Here is a 7,996-nt window from a genome sequence, read left to right as displayed (position 1 = left end):
CCTTCCCTCAGATTCTGCTCTCAGCAAGGAAGGCTCTGAGACACTCACGTCTACTGGAGCCATAATGAGGAATAATGGTCTAATGTGGCTGTTTGTGGGACAGCCACGCTTCCACCAGGAATTTCAGGTACACAGTTCAGCTCCATTCAAAAACTTCTTTCCACTGACCTCAGCAGGGAGCCAGGCTCAGCCTAGCTGCCTGGAACCAAGGCAGATAAGCCATAGTTCAGTGTGACCGGAGACAAGACCATCCCATGGCATGAGGGGCACATGGTCAGTGTTAGGAGAAGGCAGACTGAGGGGTGCGAATGTTTGGGAGGGAGAGCAATCAGGGCAACTTCCTGGAGGAAGAGGCACCGGAGCCGCTGGGAGGGCGTGGCAGTGGGCAGGGGTGGGGCCTTCTGAAGACTACTCTAAGGTTGGGATGGGAAATGTGGGCCACCTTCTTTGAACAGAACTGCAATGGGGAGTGTCCGGGTACCACACCCTGGGAGCTGTCTCACATCTGTAACAGACGTGACTCCGAGTGCTGGGGTCTCCAGGGTGAGTTGAAGGGTTGAAGACAATGCAAAGGTGAAAACCCCAGTGCATAGGAACACAGGGGACACAGGCTGTGACATGCTGCCTCCTCTGTCCCTCTAGGCCTGCCCAGATTTAACCAAGTTTGGGCCTGTGACCCCTGTGCAAGCAGCTGTCTCCACAGTCGCCCCCCCCCCCGCCCCACCCTATGCCCTGTGGATGACTTCTACGGCCCAGGTGTCCCCGCTGTCCCTGCTACATTCTTGCCTTGGGGAACCTGGCTCTGATTCTTCCTCGCATGATGGCCTGGCTGGTCGTAATGAGGTTGGAGTTATGGGTGAGGAGGGGGTGCCCCCCCCAAGAGCTTTCATTTCCTGGAGCTTATGAGTTCCCTGCATGTGCCTAGCCTGCCTCGGGAACTGTTCCCTTGGCTCCAACAGGCAGTTGCAGGGCTGCATGGCGCTGCAGCAATGTGTGTGTGGGGCGGCAGGGGTGTGGGGTGATGAAGATGGGGAGGCTGGAGATTTTAGAGAGGCTGGGGCCACTTGGTGGGCTAGGGGACGCCCCCCCCCCCCCGCGCGCCCAGAGTGTTTGCAGGCTCTGGACTGCCGCTGGGTCTGTCTCCTCCGTGTTTTATTTCTTTGTTTATAATACCTCCGATAAGGGGGAGCAGCACTCTGGGAGTCACTCACTGGTTCATTCATCAAACGGCACTGTCTAACACATCTAGGAGACAGAAACAACCCTCATTCATTCATTCTCTCCCTCATTCAGTACACTTTTAACATCTGCGTGAGGCAGCAGGACGGAACCAGTTACTAGGAGAGAGACACACCGATTCTGGCTGCTCCTTTACTCTTTCCATAAATATTTACCAGCACTTCCCGGATACCAGCTCCCGAGTGGGGCCCTAGGGACACAGCAATAAACAGAGTCCAGGCCTTGGGGAGTTGACCTTCAGGTATGCGGGGAGGGAGGCAGAGCGTAAAGAACCCCGTCTGCAAGATCATTTCAAATATGGAGAGTAGGGGTGGAGAGAAGGCAGAAAGGCTGGAGGGAGTGGAGGATTATGGGTAGGAGTGGGGGGGATCTCAGAGGAGTGACCGAGGCTGAATCTAGAAGGATGAGGGGAAGCCAGACAGAGCGGCAGGACATGCAAAGGGCCTGGGGCTGGAGCCAGCAGAGGTTCACCTGAAGTCCAAACACTAGGTGGTTTTGTGCGTGTGGGATTGGGGATGGGGAGTGGGCGCTTGGTGGAAGACTGCAGAAGCCTGCACTCAGACTCCCACTTCAGAGAGTGGGCAAGTTGAATTCCAAAGCACTACCTGAAAGCTGCACAGGCTACCTAGGCCAGAGCAGACTTGAACCCAGGACTTGGACCCTCCTTGGTGTAAGGGGATGGGAAAAAGTATCCCTCTAGGGGGATAAAGCCCCCACTGGGTACACGTGGCAGGACAAAGCTGGCCCTTTGTATATGCTCACCCTGGGGACCCTGCCTTCCACCCTCCCCTCCTCTGACCTGGGCCTTGGTACCTCAGCCTCCAGGTGCTCCCTCCAGCAACTGGCCAGCTTCCCTGGCTGCCAGCCAGCTCCTTGCACTTAGCACAGCCTGCTAGGGCTGCAGCAGCCAGACCTCCTCCCTCCTCTCCTGTTTCAGCTTTGCCAGAGGGCACCCACCGCAGGACCCTGCCCTGGCATTCTGTCTGACCAGGAGGACAGCAGTGGAGCCCCCAGGCTCCCTTCAACTCTCCTTTGACTCCATGTGAGCCTCTGGGCATGTTGGTGGCATTCCCCTGGCCACGGGGCTTAGCTTCCTCCATCGAGCTCTTTAATCCCAAGTGGGGTTAAGAAACTGAGTCCTGGCAGGCTCAGCTGACGCTGGCCTTGCCTCAGCTACCTTACTTTGCCATCAGCCTGGCCTGTCACGGCACGTGCACACACACGACTTCACGCCTGGTAGTGGTCATGTCACAAAGGTCATGAGGCTCTGCTAGTCACTCATCTAGGCTCAGCACAAATAAAGGGACACCATGCTTTGTTCAGAGAAGACATGGACTGGACGTGAGCAATGGACGTGTCTGACACAGCTTGGCTTTGCCTTTGAGAACCACTGTGCGGGTATTGGGATGTGGGGCCTTAGAGAGGGCTTGGGTCCTTATGAAGAAAAACAGATTTCTAGAGACTGGGATCAGTTCCTTAGGAGAAAGTGGAAGTGAAGTGATCCCCAAAGTCCTGTTCTCACTTGTTCCTTCAGCTTGGGCCATCACGACACCTTCATCCTGTCCTTGAACCTCTAGGACCAGGAATGGAAACAAACCGCTGTGAGTTTTTTGTTTGTTTCTTCTGAGTTATGGTCTCACTATGTAGCTCTGATTAGCCAGGAGCTCGCTATGTGGACCAGGCTGGCCTCTAACAAATCTGCCTGTCTCTGGCTCTTGAGTGCTGGGATCAAAGGCGTGCACCACCGTGCCTGGCTACCTGTTTTACTTATACCTTATTCAGTCTCCAGTATTCTGTTATAGCAACAGAGGATTGTATTAGATGATGGGTAACAGGGTAACAGGGTCGGTGAGTATTTATGCATGCACTATCATCTATTCCATCTACATATCTGTCGTCTATCAACTTATCAATCATCTTAAATGATAATTGGTACAGGGCAGCCTTGCCATTAAAATGCTATTTGAAAAGAGATCTGTTCGGGCAGAGAGGAGATGCCGTAAAACCAGAATGAGCATTCTGACCTGAGGCGGAGAGGCAAGAGCAAGGGACCCAGAGACCAATCATGTCGGAAGGGAGAGAACACAGGGAGCTGGGGTGGTGACATGGGCAGCAGGTGGGGACAGAGAGTACGGACGGAGGGGTGTCAAACTGTAGGTTCTCCCGAGTTTTTACTGTGAGATGGGACCCTAGGTAGGTTTGAGCATAGGCATATGGTGAGCACACACCGACACAGACATATGTGTACATATGCAGTCATGGCAGCCAGGAGCGTGTAAGCAGGTGCTGGGAAGTACTTGACTGTGGGAGCGTCGATGGGTCTGGATGGGGGTGCGTGTGTCCTGACCAAGGCACAGTGAGGTTTCCTCTGGTGGAGCTGAAGACACTGTGGGAAGAGAGGGCTTGAGGAAGGGGGGAGGTCCGTGTTGCCGTGTCACGGTCGCGTTTGGATGCGGTATGTCAGCGTGTTGGTTGGACAGCTGGCAGCCTATGGAAAGCAGGGCTGTGCTGCCCTGGGGTCAGGTGAGCAGAGATGAGCTCCAACTCAAGGGCAAGCTTGAGATTCGGACAAGGAATTTAGGTGAGATGGGTAGGAAAGTGAAGGAGTAGGCAGTGCAGCCAGAGAGGACGGACCAGCAAAGGACACTGGATGGAATTGTAGTCTGCCTCTGAGATGCCATAGAAAAAACACAGTCCAAAGGGAAGAGCTGTCCATCCATCCATCCATCCATCCATCCATCCATCCATCCATCCATCCACTCACCCACCCACTCACTCATCCATCCACTCATCCACCCACCTAGCCATCCACCCAACCCATCCATTCATCCATCTACCCACTCATCCATCTATCCATCCATCCATACATACATCCATCCATCCATCCATCCATACATACATACATACATACATACATTATTCATCCATCTGTCCATCCTTCCCCAAACCCTCTTAGAACCCCCTAACAAGCCAGACAGGGAGCTCCAGATTCCTGGAATGATGGTGACATAAAGGCGCACTCCTTCCCTTAAGAAGCCCCCATCTGGGTGCTAGAGCACTCTCCCAGCTCTTTCCTTGCACTGGGGAAATGTACCACTTCCCATTTATCTCTTCAGCAATACACACTGAACGCTGACTGCGAGCCAAGCTCTGTGGATTAGATGCACATTCCCCGGGATGACTAGCAGAGAACATGTAAAAGAATCAAAAAGCATCTACAACAAAGCATGGAGATCAGGCCGCAGGAGCGGAGGATTCAGGCATGGACGGGAGGGGAGACAGGGAGTCACAGAAAGAGACTGAGCAGAGGATCCTGAGGACAGGAGGAGGGCCCGCGGACCTGGCCGCCTGGCTGGATGTCGTGGCAACTAAAAAGGATGACAAGGAGTGAAAAGCTGCAGCTGGCTGGGAAGCGCTGGCTTGACCTCTGTCCTCTCTTGTTTCTGTTTCATCCATTCTTCCTGGGGCCTTGTGTGCTCAGCTTCCGCTCTGGAAGCAGAGACTAGTGTACACCAGCGAGGGCCCCTCTCCTCCTCCCCACCAGTAATTGGTTTACAGAGTGTCCTATAACACAATTCTGGTCAATACAATATAAAGGGCTATCTTCTGGGAAGCCTCTTGGAAAATATTTCTACTCCCAGTAAAAGGGGATGCCTTAAGGTGAAAGCTTTGTTTCCTGAGTGTGTGAGCAGCAATGACTGGAGCAACAGCAGCCATTTTGGGATGACAGGGAGCACCATTCCAAGACAGAAAGTTCTACTAAGAAAAGGTGAAACCACTGCATTAACCTGCCCTGGTTTGGGATCCGGGTCTAGTGCCCGTTGCCTCTAGATTCTTGCTCTTCTTTCCCCAGAACGCCCTTATGTCTGTCTAGTCGAGTCTCCATCATAGGCTTGCTGTCCACTGTGAGGAAAAGCTTCTAAGCATCAAAGACCACAGCCTTTTCCAGAGTGCCTGGGCGGCACTCAGGAGAGGCTTGCTCCAAAGTCGGCCACTGCCCGGGAGAAGGTGACCTTCCCCACCGCAAAGGAGCCCTGACTCGGCTGTCCTAGCTCTGTTGTACTCTGGGCATAACCACTGCTGCCTTGCTATTTCTGTCCACCTCCGTTCTGCAGTAGAAGCCGGCACGTCCTGTCTGGGTTTCTCGGTACCCTGGCACCGCCACTGCCAAGGCGAGGGTGCCAGCTCTCCTTGTCATCTGGCTGTCTCCCTGGGGACAGACAAGGGCTTTTCCTGACTGATGTTTGTCTCCTAGTCGATCACTCTTCCAGGAGCCAGGAGAGGACTGGGCACAGTGACATCCCAGCAGGACAAAGCAGAAGAGACTTCATGGCATGGCCTGGGCCTTGTTACACCAGACTGCTTCTCCAGACTCCGGGTCATCTCTAAGCCCCGGCCGGAGGGTAGAATCAAACCCTTAGCACCCCTGAGGCCATATGGCCAGGCTGGAGCCTGACATCTGGCTGCTGCTGGACTGTGAGAGACCTGGGTACTCGGTTGTTTCTCTGAACCTCGCTGTTCTTATCTGGAACTGGGGTGGCTGTGCTGGCCTTAGGAGGACAAGGTCGGATGCGGAAGACGATGCTGGAGAGAGCTGGTGTTGAGTAGCAATACTGGAGGGCCAGCAATACCTGTTTCTGGTCACTTGCTGGGTTCCCTTGGGCTCCTGTTACATACCAAGTATCCTGGCTGGGAAAGGGGCTCAGAGAGATTGTTTGTACCCTTTATTTATTAATTTGCTCATACATTTTGTGAACAGTTGCTAGCCAGGCCCACATGTGACTGATGTTGGGGTCCTGCGCCAAGGAGAGTGGAGTGGCAATCTGCTTGACACAGTGGAAGACAGATTCCTGAGCCCTAGCGAGAGACTGGTGTTTGGGGCAAGGAGATGCAGGGGAGGGATGGTCATTCATGCATTCCCTTGCTCCTTCCACCTGGCACTGAAGGCTCACTCGCGTCCTCTCTCAATGCCCTCCCGGCTCCCAGGGTTGCCAGTGGGCACTTTGCCTGGCAGGCTGGCACCTGTCTGCCTTATCCAAGTCCCAAGGGCACAATGCCTGCTGGATCCTGGATCTGGGGCACATTGTAGCCAGCTGCAGTCTGCTCCCTGGGGGACGTTATCTCCACCAGCTTAGTTCTCTCCCCTGAGGAGAATGGGTTCCAGTGCCCTCGGCAGGAGCAGTGAGCATGGAGGGTGCTGGGCCAAGCACCTTGTGCCTGCTCCCCGCTCAGAACCCCAGGTAGAAGGCAATGTAGTGCGGTAAACAAGAAGCCAGCTGGTGCAGCCCTCAGTAAGCTTGCTATACATAGAGCATGAGCTTGGGCAGTGCTAAACACATGTGTTGCCAGAGTAGGGTTACATCCCCAGCACTGGTGCTGGCGTGGTGTTGGCGTGGGATCAGATCTTCCAGGACTTCTCAGTTTGGAAGCCAGATGTACTCAGTGAGGAAAGTTGGGAGACAGGGAGGTGGGATCAGGTGGGATCCTTCACCTTCCGAAACAACACACCCTCCCATTGCAAAGGCTGCCCAGGATCTCAGAAGCCTCATCGAAGCTGAGCATGCTCCGGGACATCATCAGTGAGTTCAAAATCTCTGGGGCCTCTTTCTGTGGAGTCAAACTGGGTTCATCTGTCCCCATGTAGGTCACAGGTATTGTCTGCTTACCTCCAGCCTTTGGAGGTGGCCACTGCTTTTTCAGGTAAGGTAACTGAGGCACAAAGCAGTTGTGTGACCTGCCCGGGTCATACCCTGACCTGCTTTGGAGCCTAGATTGGACTCTGGTATGTTGGATCTAAAGCTCAGGCTGATTGTCACGACACATGTGACCACCCTCTCGGGACCCAAACCTACATTCTCTACACACTATCGCTGCCCGGGGTTCCTGCCCAGTGCCCATCTCCAGACGCAGATATGCTGGCTGTGCTCTGGATCCGAAATCCCCGCTCTTGTGTGGAAGGCTCCGACCCCAGTGAGGAGGTGGCCAGAGGTGGAGCCTTGGGGGATGATTGGTCATGAGTGCTGTGACCTCATTAGTGACCACCCATCACTAGACTAACTCAATGGGCTCTGGGGAGAAGGGAGGTCAGCGGGGCATGTCTTTGAAGAACATTGTTGCAGAATATTTGTGTGCACTGTGAAGCTGTGTCTCTGCCTAAGGCACCTTCTGTTTGGTTTAAGAAAGAGCTGTATAACCCACAGCTAGACAGGAGAGGATAGGCGGAATTTCTGGGGAAGAGAGAGAAAGAGGAGAAGGAATCTAGGTGCTCAGAGATGCCAGGAGATGCAGAGCTAGTTGGACATACAGTACAGAGAAGAGGTAGCTGAGCCATGAGGCAGAACATAGATTATTACAAACAGGTTAATTAGTTATAAGAGATAGCTGGGGGAAAGCCTAAGCTAAGGCTAAGATTCCACAATTAATATCAACTCTCTGTGTCATTATTAGGGAGCTGATGGTCCCACAAGGAAAGTCTGACTACATTTGAGAAAGCTTGCTATGGGACATATTTCTGTCTGTCTCCCTCGCTCTGTTTCCTGCCCACTGCATAGCACCTTCAGTTCACAGCCCATTCCCTGCCACGATACTCTGACCAGACCACCATGGCCCAAAGCCTCTGAGACCCTGAGTTCAAACCAAACTTTGCTCCTGAGACCAGACCTGCCGCAGCATTCCAACCTGACCCGCCGCAGTGTTCCAACCTGCCAGTGTTCTGACCTGACCTGCTGCAGTGTTCCAACCTGCTGCAGTGTTCCGA

At 53.8% G+C, this 7,996-nt stretch overlaps 1 protein-coding gene across 2 annotated transcripts in view; it reads right to left on the bottom strand.

Moving 5' to 3' along the window:
- The window catches only part of Cdh22 (cadherin 22), a 124,965-nt gene that overhangs the window by 68,662 nt on the left and 48,307 nt on the right, over positions 1–7,996 (bottom strand). The window lies entirely within an intron of this gene.

The sequence above is a fragment of the Microtus ochrogaster genome, linkage group LG8 (assembly GCF_000317375.1).
Source record: "Microtus ochrogaster isolate Prairie Vole_2 linkage group LG8, MicOch1.0, whole genome shotgun sequence".
In the NCBI taxonomy this organism is placed as follows: Eukaryota; Metazoa; Chordata; class Mammalia; order Rodentia; family Cricetidae; genus Microtus; species Microtus ochrogaster.
The sequence above is the reverse complement of the archived record's forward strand: the minus strand, read 5'-3'. Positions and strand labels throughout refer to the sequence as shown.